Consider the following 18,115-nt stretch of genomic DNA (forward strand, 5'->3'; position numbering starts at 1 on the left):
GCAGTGGAGAGTTTTTTGCAATAGCTACAAAAACTTTAAAAATAGCAAGGTCCTAATAAAGTAGATGGGTGTGGCATGTGCTGATGAAATACTCTGCAAGATTGGGGTTTCCTGGGACAGCATCTTTTGGTGCCTTACGCAAAGTGAGATCGTTCATCATTCAGTCCAGTTTGGATTATTTTGAAAGGAAGCCTACCAAAATCCCCTCTCTGTTTCCTTGTCTGTGCCTCCTAGGAACCAGCTTTATAGCAAGGCAGAAAGTTGGTGCATTTGGCCCAGGGTTGTGCACTGGCTCTTAGGGAGGATTCTTTCCCATCACTAGATTCTTTTAACTAGCCAAGGATTAAAACTAGGCTCTTATGCATACGAAACATATACTCTATCATGGAGCTGTGTGGTCCCTCTCCCTCACATGAATGCAAAAACAAAACAAAACACCATTTTATGAAACTCTAAAACCAATAGGCAATAACACTGCAGGGAGCGGCTCATTTACATTTTTATATTTATTAAGATCTTTTGTCATTGAACTGAAGCAATAAGAAACCCTAACTTTAATTAATATAGATATTTTTTTCTTTTAATCCTCTAGTATTTACAAAGTATACAGAACTGCAGAGGTTTTATGTACATATTCACCACTTGAAAGGAAGACCAGCTTATATTCCATCCTCTGTGACAATTTCCTCCTCAGACAGCAGTAGTTCTGTTTCTGAGTCCAATTCAGAGATACTTTCGGAGGACAATATATGCTAGATGTCTCTACATTGACCAGTCCTGTGTTCAGTCTTAGAAGATAGGACTCTTTCTTTTGTGTTAATTCACCTATTAAGATACCAGGCCTTTGGGGAAATTTAAATGCTCTTCTCTAACTTGGGGGTTCAGTGTCTAATTTTGAAGCCGGAATATGTAGTTGTATGGGTAAAAAGTTATCTTTCCAGATGTCACTTTCAGCTCAAAATTCTTCCTCTTTCATGCAAGACTATCCTTAAATAGCCCAAACCTTTGGGCTTTGACACCTATACTTGAAAACATACAGAGTGAAGGGTGTTTGAGTTTTGCTCAAAAGCAACATAGTTTTCCCTCAGTCTTTTCAATAGATGAATGCTCAGCTGCTAAGAGGTTTGACATAAGGAACCACCGTACTAGCGTTAGTCTACAAGAGAAAACCTAATATGTCATGTATATGTTTAGAATTCCTTAACCAAAAGAATTACACTTCTACATTTTCATTAACACTGTCTATAATAGATGACAATGTGGACACAAATGAATGCATTGTCCACTTCAATTTATTCATGGTGAGTATCGTATGTGTGGGGCAGTCGTCCACCTTCAAATATGAGAGAGGGTCCTGAGTTGCCAGTTGCTTATCTATGCTTCAAGACATTTCGAATGTAGTAGAAATTTTGCAGTGAGAACAGAGGAATTCAAAAACCCCACCTCCACACACATACACACTTTATAAATTAGCCTTGAAATATTCAGCCAGTAAGCGATCCTTTTCTCAGATACCACACAGGCCTACTTTAGCTATGAGCTTCTAGAACTTTCTAGCCAGGCTTGACTGACAGGCAAGGTTCTGGGGGGAAATCGCTCTGAAAAGTCAGTGCAGGCTAAAACTTCCAAAAGTGACGGTGAAATAAGTTCCTTGTTATGGAGAGAAAAGCACTGCTGTGGAAGTCCTAGTTAACCACACCTTTTACAATGCTATAATAAAAACCAGTACTATACTAATAGAAACAAAACAACAACCAAGGGGTTGCTGAGTGTTAAGCCCATCCATCCAACAGGGCAATAACTTTGCTAAGGAAACTTCTTTAAAGGGGTGTCTCTATCTGGAACATCCTTATTTGGTGAAGATTTAAAATGACAAAATTTGTGCTTTCCAATAATTTCTTTAAAGCACTTGGAAACCTGTACCTCCAAAGCTAATTTATATGGCAGAACACCCTATGTAACTTCTAAAACCTATTCCATTTGGAATATTTTACTCCCCGCTACCTCACAGCTCCTTATTGTTCAACTAGGCCTTGAACATCCCAAACTGTTCCCTTGACTTTCAAATATTCAAATTAATTTGAAATAAAATGGCTGAATTTTAACTGAACACACATTTGACTCTGGATTCACCTCCACCTTTCACTCTCTGGTATAGTCAGAAAATCTTCAAATAGACCCCAGTTCCCCTTCACTAGCATACTTAACTGCGGATCCATCTCCTCAGATGTTAAATTTACCCCCATAACTATTGTTATCCTATCATTTTGTCCTCTCTGTGGCATTAAAAGCTTTTAAAAACACATGCACACTTTCTGCTCTGAGGGATTTTTTGTCCAGAAAACGTTGCTCTCAACTTGTGATTAGAAAATGGTTTGCCCTTCCCCACACAATGCCAGAGCCCCACCATGTTGTTCATTATTCCTGAGGAAGCGAGGTAACAGGCTTTTAATGCTGAATGGTAATTCCCCAGTGTCAGAAATAGATACCGTTTTTTTCCTTTGTCCCCTCCCCACTGGACAATTTACCTTTCTTTGTGCTTTTTGCCCTCCACAGTTAGCCCTGTACTGAGGTAATATGAGCATTAATCCTCTGTTCCCGACATGAGTGGATTTTCCTGGGTTGGAACAGTTTTATACTGAAACAGCAGTATTCATTATACCCATGGGCTGCTGGGTTGGAGCCTGCACAGTGAAAATTATTGTACTGAAGACTCCCTCTGCTTTCCGGAGCTGAAATGTACCAGCTGCCCTTGGAAGTTCGATCATCATCAGCTTCTTCACTTCTGCCTCCTTATTGGCAAAGCAGTCCTTAAACAATGTGTGCCTTGGGAGCAATGTTAACATTAATGCCTGTCATTACTGCTAAGATTTCACTCTCTGGGGGGGAAGTTTATTGTGTTTGTTAAAACCAAAATAAACCCAGGCCCTACTGCCGGGAAGTAATTCTGAAGCTGTCTTCAATAAGTTATTTTTCTCCCTTTCCTCCTCACAAAGGGAGGGTCAATTTATTCAGATCTCGAAGCTCTGCTTTAGATAAATATATTTACTGCCTATATTCTGCTATTAACCATCTTCTCTTAATACAAGCAAAACTATATAAGTTCTTAGTAACATTTGACATGGCGGAACCAGTCAATCACACTGAAATGGCCAAGCAACTCAAGGTCTTTTTCATGATCTAATCATATTGCAAGGTCTCACAAAAAAAGACTATCGTAACAGCATTTTCTTACCAAAGTCCACCATGCCGGAAGTTCTTAGGAGTGGTCCGAACATGGTGGAACGTTTTGATCCTAAATTCAAGCAGCCCACGTCACCCAACCACATTCCCAAAGTTGCCCAGCGTCTATCTTAAGTTCCACAGGGGGACCAGCCCCCGGGTCTCTTTCTCGTAGATATCTGGGACCAAGCCAATGGGTGAGGGCACCATCTTGACGGTGTTCTTGCCAAATAGCTTGCGTTCGTACTCAATGAGTTGTCTCCAGAAGCCGACATTGGGCCTTACGACAGGTCGCCTGCTCTTCACCCACTCGTGGGCATCCAAGAGACTCAACCGGTGGTATTTCATCAAGTAGGCGATGCAGAGGGAGGCAGATCTACTGACCCCTGCCACGCAATGGACAAGGGTTCTCCCATTCTTCTTCCCCGTCTGGTGTATCCTGTCGGCCACAGAGTCAAAGTACAAGGACAGCGGAGCGTGAGGGAGGTCGGGGACAGGCACCTTGACGTAGTCAATATCTGGCCAGTTGGCGTTGGGGATTTCCATGGTGGCGTTCACGACGCAAGTCACTGCCCTGGAGTAGACCATGTGCCTGTTGGACGCAGCATTGCCGGAGGAGAGGTAGAGGCAAGGGGAGATCTGAGCGATGCCTCCTAAGACGGACAGAGTGTTGCCAGTGGCAGGGGCAGGCTTGGCCACAGAAGGAGGCGGAGAACGGCGGAAGAAGCCGTGGTTCCGGAAATTCATGGCGGATGGTTCAGCGTACATAACAGCTAGGGGGGAAGAAAGAGGTGGTAAAGTTCAAAGGACTGGTGCACTTAAACAAACAAACTAAAGAGTTAAAAGATGCATGATTCCATTCTTTCACTTGAACAGCTGCTACTGAGAGTTTGACACGCTCCCAGAGAGCAAAAGTCCCTATGCCCTGATTCTGCCTCCTCCTTTTCTGCTACCCCCCCCCATTCTAACAAATACAGGAACAAGCATGGGATTTGGGGAGGCGTGGGGTGAGACAGAGGTGGGAAATGAACTTGCAATTTTTTAAAGCAGGTGGAAGAGATGGATAGGTTATTTGTGGCGCTGTGAAACAGGAGAGAAAGGTGGGTGAATGAGCAGACAGAGTAAAGTGAGGTGATAAGGGGAGCAAAGGGAGTGAACGGGATGCAAAGATGGGGATGGAGCGAGATCAAAGAGTTCTGCTTCCGTGCAAAGCCAAACGTCTCCCAATAGCCTGCCTACCTCGGTCATTCCGTAGCAGCTGCTGTTCTCATCTCAGGGTTAGGTTGTGGGGAGGGAGAAAGGGAAGGAGCTAGAAACTGTGATGCTGCAGGAATGATGCGACGATGGTGGGAAAATGGAGGAATAGGGAGTAGGAGTGGACAACTTCTTAAAGGGCCAGCGGACTCTTAACCAGCCCCTCCCCATTCAACCCACCCTGCCTAATCCATGCCCATTCCTAATTGGCTATCTGCACCCCACCCTCTTTGCCATCACAGCCATGGGCTCAAAGCGTGACTCATACTCAATTATTATTGGTGCAAAGGGAGGGTGACAGTTTTGCATCAGAGGTTCCCTCCTCCTATATAGGAGGTGGGGCATGTTTGTAATAATCCCCCATAGTTTTTGCTTCTCCCCTCAATGTTCATCCTCTCATTCAACAATCTGGCCCCATCTCACCTCCACAGTAACTACAGCTAAGATCCAACTAAAAGACCACTCCCTAGTAAATAAAAAAATTAAAAAATAGCAGGGCATTGTGGTCCTAACTAGATATTTCTGGTTTGTCCTGAAATTTGAGATGTCAGGGCAACACATATTTGACATCACGGGGTCTACTAGGCTGTGAGTATACAAAATGCTTCATTGATGCATTCTGCAAGGATTGTAGTGGGTCCATTTGGAACGCTATATCCTGGAGAATAATGCTGGGTCTTGCTGGAGAATTCAAACATATACTCATTTTCCTATTAATCGGGCTCAACACATAGTCAGTTCAGATATGCCACGAAGCACAATTAATACATGTCACTCCAATTTACTTTAACTCACACAGAGAGGTTCTCATTCTATTTCACTTCCTAACTGAAGTAGAGTTCATTCAACCGTTCATGTGGGGTGCTTTCAGATGCCACTACCCTTGAAAACTAGATGAGGATATGGGTCCAGGGAGGGCATATACTCAAGATCTTTTAACACAGATCAGTTGGAACTTGTGCTTTAAACTGATCTTCAATTATCAAAATTAAGAGAAATCCTGGATTTTGAAAGGCTCGCCCCATGCTTCCATCTTCTTAGGTAGCAGGCCGTGTGTTTGTGTGTTACTGCTGAGGGGAAATGGTAAGGTCTTTTGAATTAACAAGCAGAATGTGTTCTATGGCTGCTTCCTCTTCGCTCAACTTGTGAGTTCCCCCCGCAACCAGCTTTGCTCCCAGTTTAGATGTAACACGAGTCCAGTCTGAACAGCTCTTGAGGGAGCCTCACTTTGGATGACAGTCTCCATCTATTTTATCTCTTCATCCTATGAGGTCCACTCACCTAAAAATCTCTCATTCTCAACCTCCTTTGTTTTTAGACATGACTGTGATATTGAATCACATTCCTTTCAAACCTCAAAATGCATAAACCTCTAGCCCCCTCTCCCTATTGCCTGCAACCAATAAACCCACACCCCTGGGCCCTTAACCTCTGGCTCTGCACCCCATAAAATGCACAATTTCCATGTGTGTATCTAATCCCTTAGCCTAGTGTTTTAACTCTTTTAGCTAACACAGGCAGACATGGATGGCTTTACCACTAGCAAACCTCCACCCCTCCACCCTGGTATTGTTTAATACCTAAATTGATTAAGAGTTCTGGAAAATTTAAATGCTAGCACCTATTTTGTGATCATTGTCTTTTGCTGGCCCAATAAAGGTATCTAATATTGATTTTGGAATTAAGCGTTGTAGCATCTAACACTGATTATGTCAATACCACTCCCTGCAAATGTTCGTCCTCAGTCCAGCCCATCCTTCAGAATCATACTGGAGAGCACAGCACAGCCACCCTGTGCTTGTGTGTGTGGAGTCATGCCTCTTGATAAGGGTGTGGTAGTTATTGTGGCTCGACTCGCTTTAAATCTTACATTTATCTTGCTCCCATGTCACCACCAAAGCTGATCCCATGTGCTCCTCCTCTCAGTACCCCAAATTATTTGCCTCAAACTCCCCAACCGCTCCCGCTATTCAAATAAACACACATCTAAGAACATCCCCAGCTGCCATTCGACCTTCCCCCCCCTCAACTTCAGAAATCATGACCCTTCTGCAGAAATAGTAGCACCACAATCAGTTGTCCCCTCTACTCCAAACAACCCCAAACTTTGAAAAAGGAAATGTATGGTTTTTTTAATTACCAGGCAGTGCTGTCTTTCAATGGAAGCTCTGAGAACAGCTCTCAAAAACTCTCCCCACGAAAGAAACCCTCTCTGGCCAACCTAAATGGTTTCGAGGAAGGAGGCTAACAGGCGAGAAGACGTCTGAATGTCTCTGTTTCCGATCGATCTCGTAATCCCCTTCTTCTCTGCTTCCAAACAGATCTCCCTTTACAGGTGTATCTATAATCTATTTTAATAAATACTATATATCTCTATATAGATTTTTTTTCTCCGGCCTTGCTTCTTCTCTCCCAGTGCCTCTTTCCTTCTGGGTGGGGATCAGGAGTTTCCTTCCCTGGCTCCCCCCCAGCATTGCCTATATACCACCCTTGCCAGCCCCCTCCCCTCCTGGACCACTCAAGCGTTGGAGGTAACAAAAGGTTGCCATGGCGACGGGATGCGGGGGAGGATGCTGTCGTCAGAGCCAGTGACACAAGCCGGGGCTCGCGAAGGGGGAGGAGAGGAGGAGGAGGAGGGACTGAAAACCCACGGATTTTCCCTTCCCGCCTCCGCTTCCGGGGTAGATTCTCCTCCCTCCGCTGCAAACCGTGGAGGTTAAACCCCCTCCTCCAGCTGCCTTGGAGACTTCTGTGTTACAAAATTAACCTCAAGATTAGGGGGAGCCTTATCAGGAAGTCCAAAAAGGCTCCATTCCAGGAAATAAGAGGAGGGCAACATTATCTCCCCCACTATTTTCTGTGCGTGGAAAAATATTCAAGCAGCAGGATGGGACACTGTCCTCTCTCTAATCACGGGCTGCGACATTCACACGTACACAGAGAAGTACCAACTGCGAACTCGTTTTCGGGTCACCGTTTTTGGGGTGGCTCACGCCACTGCGGAGAGCCTCCCTCCACCCCCCAGTTCTGTGCGTCACAATCAGCCCATCATCCTCGCCCCACTCTCACGCTTCCACGTTCCTGTGAGCGAGGAAGGTGCGGGGAACACGCGTGAGTCACAGCGAAGGTGCCAACCGAGGTTCCCGTCCCTGGAGGAGAAGCGATTGCAAAGCTGTTCGGAGAGAGGGAGGGCGCGGGCTCCAGAGGTGGGATAAGAAAGGCCCAGGGGTGGCGGCGGCGGGGGGGAGGTGTTGTTGGGAAGGCTACAAGCTAGGATCGAGCGGCATCCTGTGCTAGGACACGAAAATAAATTAACTCAGTGGATGTGGGACACTGAGGACGGGTATGGAAAGAGATATGGCAGAGCTGCCGCCCTAAAATTAATATCCTCCCGCCCCAGGAATTTATTTTCCTTGAAGGAAAAAGGTGGCCTTTTAAAGCTCCGAGTTCAGGGGCAGTGTATCTGCAAATTGCAGCCCTTGGAAGCGTGCAACAGCAATCGAGGGCGTCTGCCTTCGTACCTTGGCCGTGGGCTTCCGGGAGACATCTGGCCCGTCGCTGTAGGAGACGGGACGCAAAACCAGAAGGACTTTGCTCTGACCCAGCAGGGCTGTTTTTAAGGTTCAGCTGCGTTTCTCTTTTTAAGCCACGCCTCCTCCAGGCACACTTTGTCACGGGAAGAAGCCAATCTGTCCCTGCTTAACATTGGTGCAAGAGGCTTGGTTCCATTGCCCCAGAAGCTGGTGAGTTGCAGGCAAGTTCGCGTTCGATGCTAAGGATTTCTTGCCTTTATTTAATACATTTATAAACCGCCTTTCCAGGGGAAACGCTTCAGGAAACAATGTGCAAATGCAAAATTGCCCCATCGTCAAGCAGTGCAAAACATATTTAAAACATCTGAGAGCCACAATGATCTTAAAAGATCTATAGGGATCCGCCTGCAGTTCTGTTACGTGCTCGAAAGTCACGGAGAGTAATCCTGAAGTTTGCACCGCCCGCTTTAGTCAACACAAGGGAATACAGTACAGTACTGTATACCCCAACGGAGGGAAAAAATCATGTCCTTGTATCTAGCTTATTACGGTAAGCGTGACTCAGCGTATCGCTTTCTTCTCACCTCCTATGCGGAAAGCGTCACAGCATTACCGTATTTAGCGGGTTAAAGCTCGCCTCGCCTCAAAATAATAGCGCGCATTACCGTAACTACTGAGTTGTGTGCCACTTTGTAAATAACGCATAAGATGCTGCCATAGTAAAAGATTCGAAACATTGCAAGATGCAGTGGAATGCTGTAAACAGATTCCCTGGAGATATGAAAACCGTACCACAATTGCGGGCATACATAGCTCCATGTGAAAAAGCATATACAGTAAGAGAGGAATAAAATATGTATATAGGACATGGACATTCTAAGGCTGGATTTTTTAATGGTTGTATTCTGCGATATGTCATTGACACATTATTAGTGCATTTGTTAAAGTAACTGCCTGATAGTCATTGGTTGTGGATTTTATACTGGACTGTCCATACATCGCCGACTTTATTAGCTGTTCTGTGGTGCTTCCTCAGTGTTACTGCATCATTGCCATCTGGAGGGGCACTTTTGCTCTGTATCACAACAAAAGTAAGATTTTTTAAAAAGTGGAAGATTTGCGTTCTGAAAAGCTGCAGGATTTCAAGAGGAAATCACAGCCCATGCACTGATTGGGAAGGGAGCAGTATATCCACGCCAAAACTTTTGCAGGCACAAACAGTATTGGAAGCGGGATTGGGAATAGTCACCCAATACCTCACGAGAGCAGAAATAATCAGGGACTCACAATAAAAGACTCCGGAAGGACCCTTAGTGAGGCAAACACCAGAGTAAAAAGGTGAAAGGGGGAGCAACTATGAACCAACAGCTTTGGGGGCACTGTGCAGGCAGGCTGCCTGTCACACACAACTCTGTTCTCCAGCCAAGGACCATGGAGGAGGAAAGGAAGACCAGAGACACCATTATCTGCCCATCTCTCGCTGCCTAATGACAGGACTGCTCCCATGTGTAGATGGGGACTGTTAAGTTGTGGGTTGACATAGCAGCCGGCACAGCGATTTCTTCAAGTAGCTCTTTTATTCTGGTAAGCTGGAAATAAACTGCCTGCGAACAGCTCAGCCGGCCTGTATTTATAGTCAGCCGGCTGTCAACATTGTAACAATAACAGCTCAGAGTTCCCGCCTAAAATAACGGACGCGGACCTGAGTGAAAACTATCTACAGACCTGAGTGAAAACTATATACAGTATCCCCGTTGGCCCAGGGTGAAACTACACTACATAACACCCCTCCCCACCGAGATAAGGCGTTAGTTACAATCGTAATGGTTTCCTTATGTACAGCACTACGCGTAATGGTTCAATTAGGCACAAAAGCATATCGGTTACATTTCCCCTACTTAGACCAACAGTGATACCTGTCCAACAACATAGTCCTTTAAATAAGTTGGGCGCTTGGAAACTCTGCCAGACCGCCGGGGACTGGTAGCCAAGTCCGGAGGGCCACACAGTTCTCGCTGAGGCTGTGGTGCGACCCTAGGTGGCGTTGGAACCAACTCCCCTGGATCCGCTGCTGTGGGTGGAGCCTCCGCAAGTGGAGTGGTCTGAGTCTGTTCTGAAACGGCTTGGTTCGGCTCCACGCTGGCAGTTTGCGAGGGAGGTGTAGGTGGGGCCTCGCCATCTGTACGTGTCTCTTCCGGAGCCGCAAGCGCAGTTGGGGGCACCTCGGTAGTGTCCAAGTCCCCAACCCTGCGCCTAAGCTGGTCTATGTGCCGTCGCCACAAGCGTCCGTCTTCGAGTGCCACCTGGTATGAGCGAGGTCCAGTGACTCCCACTACTGTGGCTGGCACCCAAGGGATGTCCCCCACATAGTTCCGGGCAAAGACCTGGTTTCCTGGGACAAATGACCGTGGTGCGTTGGCACAGCCTGGGGGTTCAGCCACGGCAAAGTCTGGGTGTAGCCGGTCGAGCGGTGACCTGAGGCGGCGGCCCATAAGCAGTTCAGCAGGGCTCCTCCCTGTGGCCGCATGAGGGGTGATGTGTTGCACGAACAAGTATTCGGCGACCCGCTCATGCCAGTCTCCCCGGTCCAGGCGCGCCAGTGCCTCTTTTGTCGAGCGCACCATTCTTTCTGCTTGCCCGTTGCTGGATGGATGAAAAGGTGCCGTTAGGGCATGGCGGATGCCCAGTCCCAAAAGATACCGCTCAAACGTGCCTGACGTGAACTGCGGTCCGTTGTCAGAGACCAGGACATCAGGACACCCATGCGTTGCAAACAGGCCTCGCAGCACCCGGATGACAGCTTCGGTAGTGGTGGAGGGCATCAGGGCGACCTCCAGCCATTTGGAATAGGCGTCCACCACTACTATAAAGGTCCGGCCGTGAAAGGGGCCAGCCAGATCGATGTGCACCCTCGACCAGGGTGTCTTTGGCGTCTCCCAGGTGTGTCCCTTAGCTGCCGGTGGTGCAGGCCTCGACTCTTGGCACGCTTGGCAGGCGGACACCCAGGCAGTGATGGCATCGTCCATATTAGGCCACCAGACGTAACACCGAGCCAACGCCTTCATTTTGACAATTCCCGGGTGGCCAACGTGCAGAGCCTCCAGGACGCGCTGACGGAGTCCCTGGGGAATCACGACGCGGTCTCCCCACAGCAGACAGCCGCGATGAGCTGAGAGTTCATGTTGTCTGGTTGCGAAGGGCTGGAACTCCGATGCAAAAGGCCCTTGTGGCCACCCCCTCCACACCCAGTTGAGCACCCGGCTGATGGTGCGATCCTGGGCAGACGCGGAGGCCACAGTGGCAGCCGATACAGGCGCTGTCGGAAGATCCTCAATCAGAAGGAGCGATGAAGCTGAAGCCGGGTCTTCCACAAATGCTGGAAGAGGGCAACGGCTGAGGGCGTCGGCATGGCCCATCGATTTCCCCGGGCGATGGATGAGCCGGTAGTGGTAGGCAGCCAGGAAAACAGTCCATCGCAGCATGCGTGGTGAGAGGACCGGTGGAGTTGGACGATCACCGGCGAGGAGGCCCAGGAGTGGCTTGTGGTCAGTGATGAGGTCAAAAGTCCTGCCATAGAGGTATTCATGGAACCTCTTCACTCCAGCCACAAGTGCCAATGCCTCCTTGTCGAGCTGGCTGTAATTCCGTTCTGTCGGAGATAGTGTCCTGGAAAAGTAGGCGAGCGGTGCTTCTCTTCCATCTGGAAAACGGTGACTAAGGACAGCACCGATGCCAAAAGGTGAGGCGTCGCAGGCAAGGACCAGCGGCCTGGATTCACTGTACTGTACCAGCACACTGTCTGAAGAAAGGAGAGCCTTGACCGCGTTGAAGGCCGTCGTCTCCCGATGACCCCAGGCCCAAGGCGTCTTAGTGCTAAGGAGTCGGTGAAGAGGCTCAGCCACTGTGGCTTTGTGGGACAGGAACATGTTATAAAAGTTCAGCAGCCCCAGGAATGCCTGCAACTCCGTTTTGTTTTTTGGGGTGGGGGCCTGCTGGATAGCGCGGATCTTGGATGTGGTTGGATGAAGGCCGGAGGCATCGATAAGATAGCCCAGGAACTCTACCTGTGAAACGGCAATCTGGCACTTCTCCCTCTTTACCTTGAGCCCGGCCTCCTGGAACCTGGTCAGCACGGCACGGAGGCGCTCGAACAGCTGCTGGTGTGAGTCTGCAGACACCAAGACGTCATCAAAATATGGTACCACGCCCGGAAGCCCTTGCAGGAGACGCTCCATAAGGCTTTGGAAGATGCCAGGAGCCACACTCACCCCGAACTGCAACCGGCGGCAACGGAATGCCCCCCGGTGGGTGACGATCGTCTGGGCCTCAGCAGTGGCATCATCGACAGGCAGTTGTTGATAGGCTTGGGCAAGGTCCAGCTTAGCGAAGACCTTACCCTCCCCAGGGAATGCAGCAGGTGGTGGACAACAGGAACCGGATAAGCGTGCTGCTGAAGTGCCTTGTTAATCGTGCACTTGTAGTCAGCACAGATTCTCACCGACCCATCTGGCTTGACAGGCGTGACGATGGGGGTTTACCACTTTGCGTGGTCAACCGGCTCCAAAACTCCTTGGGCGATCAGTTTGTCCAGTTGTTCGTCCACCTTAGCCTTGAGAGCAAAGGGAACCCGGCGTGGCTTTAGTTTGATGGGGGCGACTTGTGGATCAAGGCTAAAGGAGATGGGCGTACCTGTATATTGCCCCAAGGTGCCGTCAAAAACCTCGGCAAAGTCTTTGACCAGACCCTCAGTCTCTGCGTTAGAGATGCAGTTGATGCCGGTGATTTCCAGGCCGAGGGTATCAAACCAGTCTAGCCCTAGGAGGCTTGGCCGCTGACCTTCGACCACCACCAACCGGAGCAGGCCCGAAAAATCCTTGAAGGCGATCCGGAACCGGCCAACGCCTACCACGGGAATGTCGTTTCCCTGGTAGTCTCTCAGGTGTACGCGGTGAGAGTCGAGTTGCCTTTTGGACACTCTGGGTACCAGTCTTTTGAGGGTGCTCCATGACACGATGGACAGGGCAGACCCGGTGTTGATCTCCATGTCACATGGAGCTCCTTCAATGAGCACCGTGACGTTCAGCTTGCGTCGCGTCGACGAGTCGGTTTGGCCAATTGTGGTTCCAGACGGGCAGCGGCAGTTGGTGAGAGCGAAACAACTTTCCTTGGCAGACTGGAGTGAAGACTTGGACTTGCGAGTCGATGAAGGGGGGGTGTCAGACGGAGCCGATCAGCAGACCTTAGCGATGTGGCCCCTTCTGGAACACTTCCTACAGATGGCGTCTCTGAATCGACACTTGGCACGGGAATGGTTGCCTCCGCAGCCAGCACATTCCGGTTGGCCCTTGGAGTTCTGTTGGAACTTCCTGCGCTCCCGCTTTGTCTGGTGCACATCATCGTCGTCACTGGAGGATGCCTCATCACTGCTGGCCTCTTCATGATGCACCGGAACTGGCTCCCTAGCAAGACGCGGGCTGCTGGACTTGCGGATCTCCTGAGCGGAGCGTTCAGCAGCTTCTGAGGCCACAGCCTCCTCAATGGCTTTCTGTAGCGTGAGGTCTGGCTTGGCTAGGAGACGCCGTTGCAGATGGATGTCCCGGACCCCGCAGACGATTCGATCCATCAGGGCATCGTCTAAGTCTCGGAACTCACAGTGCATTGCAGCCTGTCGCAGGGCGGTGGTGTAGTTGTTGATTGACTCCCCCTCTGCCTGGTTCCGGTGGTAGAACGCATGGCGGGCAGCAATCTTGGACGGCTTTGGTGCGTAGTGGCTGCGGAGCTTCTCTTGGATCGTGTCCCATGGTGTTTCCTGGACTGCTTCAGGCGCAACCAATGCTCGGGCCGTCTCAAACACCTCAGGCCCACAGAGGCTGAGGAATAGGCCCCGCTTCCGATCCTTTGATACTGCTGTCAGCTCGTTGGCTTGGAGGTAGCAGTCGAACCGAGCGAGGTAGGAGTCCCATGATTCAGATGCTGGCGCAAACGGCGGTAGAGGCACAAGTGAAGCCATGATTCCGATGCCGGCGTGAAGGGCGATGGATGGAACACAGTGCTCCAGCCAGAACAGTCAGCTCTGAATTGGTTCTGCCCAGTGATTTCGCTCAGTGATTTCGCTCTGTGATTCAGCTCAGTTCAGAGGCTGGCCGCATCTGGCTGTGCTCTGATGTCCATCCATCCCATCCTCGTCGCCAGTGTTAAGTTGTGGGTTGACATAGCAGCCGGCACAGCAATTTCTTCAAGTAGCTCTTTTATTCTGGTAAGCTGGAAATAAACTGCCTGCGAACAGCTCAGCCGGCCTGTATTTATAGTCAGCCGGCTGTCAACATTGTAACAATAACAGCTCAGAGTTCCCGCCTAAAATAACGGACGCGGACCTGAGTGAAAACTATCTACAGACCTGAGTGAAAACTATATACAGTATCCCCCTGTTGGCCCAGGGTGAAACTACACTACATAACAGGGACATTGCAGCAAGAGTGGCTTTTCTCATCCCTGCATGACCAGTTGCACGTGCCAGCTAAAATTCCCTCTTTTACGCAGCTGCATGTGCTCTACAAACATGAGTTTATAGATATATAAGCCAGTGTGGTGTAGTGGTTAGACTCAGGGTTGGGCCAGGGTTCAAATCTCCATTTAGCCATGAAGCTCGCTAGCTGACCTTGGGCCAGTCACCGCCTCTCAACCTAGCCTCCCACACAGGGTTGGTGTGGGGATTAAATGAGGAGCAGGGGAGGACAATGTTCAGCTCCGTGGATAAAAAGCTGGGGTAGAAGGGCATTCAATAAGAAAAATACATGCCCTGTCCCCAGTGGCGTAGCGTGGGGGTGCAGGGGGGGCCGGCCGCACCGGGCGCAACATCTGGGGGGGGCGCTCTCGCACTCGCAGCTCTCTGCCCCCTGCTAAAATCCACAGGTTAGGGGGCGCAAATTACTTGCCTTGCCCCGGGTGCTGACAACCCACGCTACGCCACTGCCTGTCCCCTCTTCCCCACATTTCATCGCCCATTAATCCCAGGGAATGTCGTTTGATTAGGGGTCTGCCGATGATGCCTAAATTACCTCAGAGGACTGCAGTTCTCAGGGTCTCCTGTGGAGAAGAAATGGCTTTTCAACTAATTGATGCATGAAATGCAAAGGGAAATGTTTATTCTGCAATTGGTCACCCTGCACCAGAGCAAAACCACAGAAAACTGTTAATTCAGTGTTTTTCAGTGCTTCAGTGGTTTTCGGTGCTTCAGACTAGAAAATGCCAGTAAATAATAAGAAAATGGAAATGGACTTGACCACGTACAGAAGGCAGGTTCCTTCAACACTAAATTACCACAGCCCAATCTCGTATGTCTGGGATTATGAGCACAGTTGGAGGCCAAGCACTTGTTTGTTTAGAAATCCAGCGCTATCGTAACTGCCAGGTGTCCTGGAGTGAAAAGGCTTAGTTGTCATAGCAGCAAAAGCTGGCCTCCCAGTCTTGTTAACCTGCTTGCTGTTTGCCCATAGCGAAGGACTGTGGTCGTGTTTTGTCCAGCAGGACATCCATGTTTTTTAACGGCCCCAGCACACCAAGTAACACTTTTCCTGGCATGTAAGGAAGGGGTGGGAGAGCCTGTCAGCAGTCCAATACCCAAGAAGGTAAAGGGCAAAACACTGGCATACATTCACCCCTCCTCAAAGCCATTGTTGACGTAGCTCTCATATTTCAAATTCTTCCACTTGCATTGTACAGCATGTACCTTGGAAATGATGGGATCTACTTTGCTGAGTTAAATGTTCCAGGAATCAACAGGCTTGTATTTGTATAAGTCTGGATAAAGACCTCTGGATGTAAAATATGACCACATTTACTAAATAAATTAAAGCAATACAGCTTTAAAAAAAGATAAACTCCACAAAATATTAATCAGTGCACTAGACACAACCCTCCCCCTAAGGTTGTATTTCTTCTGTGATGGGTTGGTGGCCTGCCTAAGAAGTTAAGGGATACCAGGCTGAGTGCCAGTATTTATATAAGCACCCTTAACAAGCAGCTGACAAACCAATAATTTGCAGGAGCTTTCCTTGACATGGGAGACAAACCAGACTGAAAAACCTCCCTTGCTAAAGGTCTGCTATTCAGATCTTGGTTGAAAGTGCATGATTGCCCTTCCTAGGAGGGTGGCAACCACAGACACCAGTGTTAGATGTGAGTGAAGTGTCTGGTCACGGGCTTCTGAATACACTGTCAAGGCTTTCCAAAGTGTAGGCAACAATTGTGTATGATCTGTTAATGAGAGAAAGGAGGCTGCAAGACCATGAAGATGTGTGGTAGGCGTCAGAGAAGAAAAAGTAGGGCAGCAGCTCACAGGAACTGGGCAGGTTGCCATTTTTATTTCCATGTGACCAGGTTTACCTCCATGTTTTGAAAAGGCTGGCGTCTGATAAAGGATCAGGAAGATGGCTCGTATTCTGGCTCATATTCCAATGGCTCGTATTCTGCACAGCTGGCAGTGGCAGCTCTATACGCAGAGCAATATGGGACTTGAAATTTGGCAACCCTACACCCACCTTCCCCTTTCCCCAACACAAGAGAAATACCAAACCAATCCAGAGTACTACATACTAATGTCTTCATCCCTTTGCTCACAAAATTCCTCCATCTCCTCTTCAGTCCTTTCAGATGGTCCAGAACAATCACAGGCCTCAAAAGTATTTTTCAGACGACCAGTAGATCAGCATCTATTTCAGTAGATCTATTGAGATTTTACTAAACCTTGCCATGGGTGTACCCAGGCTTTTTGTTAGGGGGGTAGGACTTGGTTAGGGGGAGCAGGACTTTTGTTGGGGAGGCAGAACTGATGTGACTGGTCAGTTAGTTAAGTATTTCTGTTGTTTTACTTGATATGGGGGGGGAGCTGCCTACACCCATGTGTTGAAATAGGTTCAGGGCACAGACAGGGCTGCCATATGTCCAGATTTCAAAGGCAGAATTGACATGGGGGGGGGATTTCAGAAACGTGTCACGGTCTCTTGGCATCTCTTGGGGGTTTCCTTAAAAAACAGCTCGACAGCTTTTGGGGTGTCCTGGTTTTTACTTGGAAATATGGGAACCCTAGGCAGACTCACATCTTCCTGTCATGGGCATAGCCAGTGGGGGCAGCTGCCCCCCAAATCCATACAAATCTTAGGTTATGACCACCTAACAAAATCCAGGGGGGGGGGCAACAAAAAGCCTGGCTATGCCCATGCTTGCTGTCCTTCAGTTTGCTTGGAGGAGCTTACCCCGTGAGCCTAGTAGCTGTCTGGGAGTCTCTCTGAGCTTATGCTCCAGCAGCTATAAATGGAGAGAAGGCTTGGCAAAGGAGGAGGAGCTGGGACCTGCCCTGTGGTGTCTTTCTAAACTGAGAGAGAATGTACAGTGAATCACTGCTGCAAGAACTTAGCAGAACCAGGACTAGCTTTTGCTGAAGGGATGAGCAAGAAGACACTCAAAGGCAGAGGACAAGCGCAGCAGCTGGATAGTTGGTGGAGTTCCTCAAAGCCAAGGACAAGCACAAGCCAGACTGCCACACGGGAATGGGAAGGAAGCTGTTATCCTGCTTTGTTTTACCCAAATGTATGCCCCTCTCATGTGAGCCAATAATAACAACGCCATATGGGGTCAGTACGGGATATCTGCATGGCAGGGCCTGTGGACTGTTCATTCAAAATGGATCACTTTAAGCCACCCGCTGACTTGTGCTTATCAGGAAATCTTGGTGAAAACTAATTAAGTCCATGCTAGTCTTACTCAGAGTAGGCCTGCTGAAGTTAATGGACATAAGCAACTTCGGTTCATTAACTTCAATTGTCCTCTTACTGTATAAAAGCTACTGAGTCCTATGGAGAAATGACCACCGATACTGGGTTTAAGCAAAGAGCAAAGCATGCTTTTTTGGTTTTCTTTAGTGTGGGGTGCCCGACAGTAAACGTGTGGAGCTGAAAAAACCCACCTGCACTGCACAGTGTACCTCTGTGCACTTGTTGTTGTTGGGTTGGATGCCAAAGCTTTTATCTTATTCCCAATTATTCCCCCTCTTGCACACAAACACTCGCCTCCTCCCTTTTGCAGCATAGAGGTACAGACACCGCGGC

General features: G+C 48.8%; 1 pseudogene across 5 annotated transcripts; it reads right to left on the minus strand.

The window, feature by feature from the left end:
* Positions 1–488: 488 nt before the first annotated feature.
* Positions 489–8,342, minus strand: LOC309516651 (dual specificity protein phosphatase 14 pseudogene; annotated as a pseudogene). Of its 5 annotated transcripts, none has more exons than XR_014224607.1 (2): positions 7,998–8,342; positions 489–3,995 (listed from the first exon to the last, which is right to left on the minus strand). The product of XR_014224607.1 is annotated as a dual specificity protein phosphatase 14 pseudogene (transcript). The 5 variants fall into 5 exon arrangements; XR_014224608.1 differs by lacking the exon at positions 7,998–8,342 and adding an exon at positions 7,413–7,514; XR_014224609.1 differs by lacking the exon at positions 7,998–8,342 and adding an exon at positions 6,698–6,993.
* Positions 8,343–18,115: the final 9,773 nt, after the last annotated feature.

The sequence above is a fragment of the Podarcis vaucheri genome (genome assembly GCF_965113315.1).
Source record: "Podarcis vaucheri genome assembly, chromosome: 13".
Classification (NCBI taxonomy): domain Eukaryota; kingdom Metazoa; phylum Chordata; class Lepidosauria; order Squamata; family Lacertidae; genus Podarcis; species Podarcis vaucheri.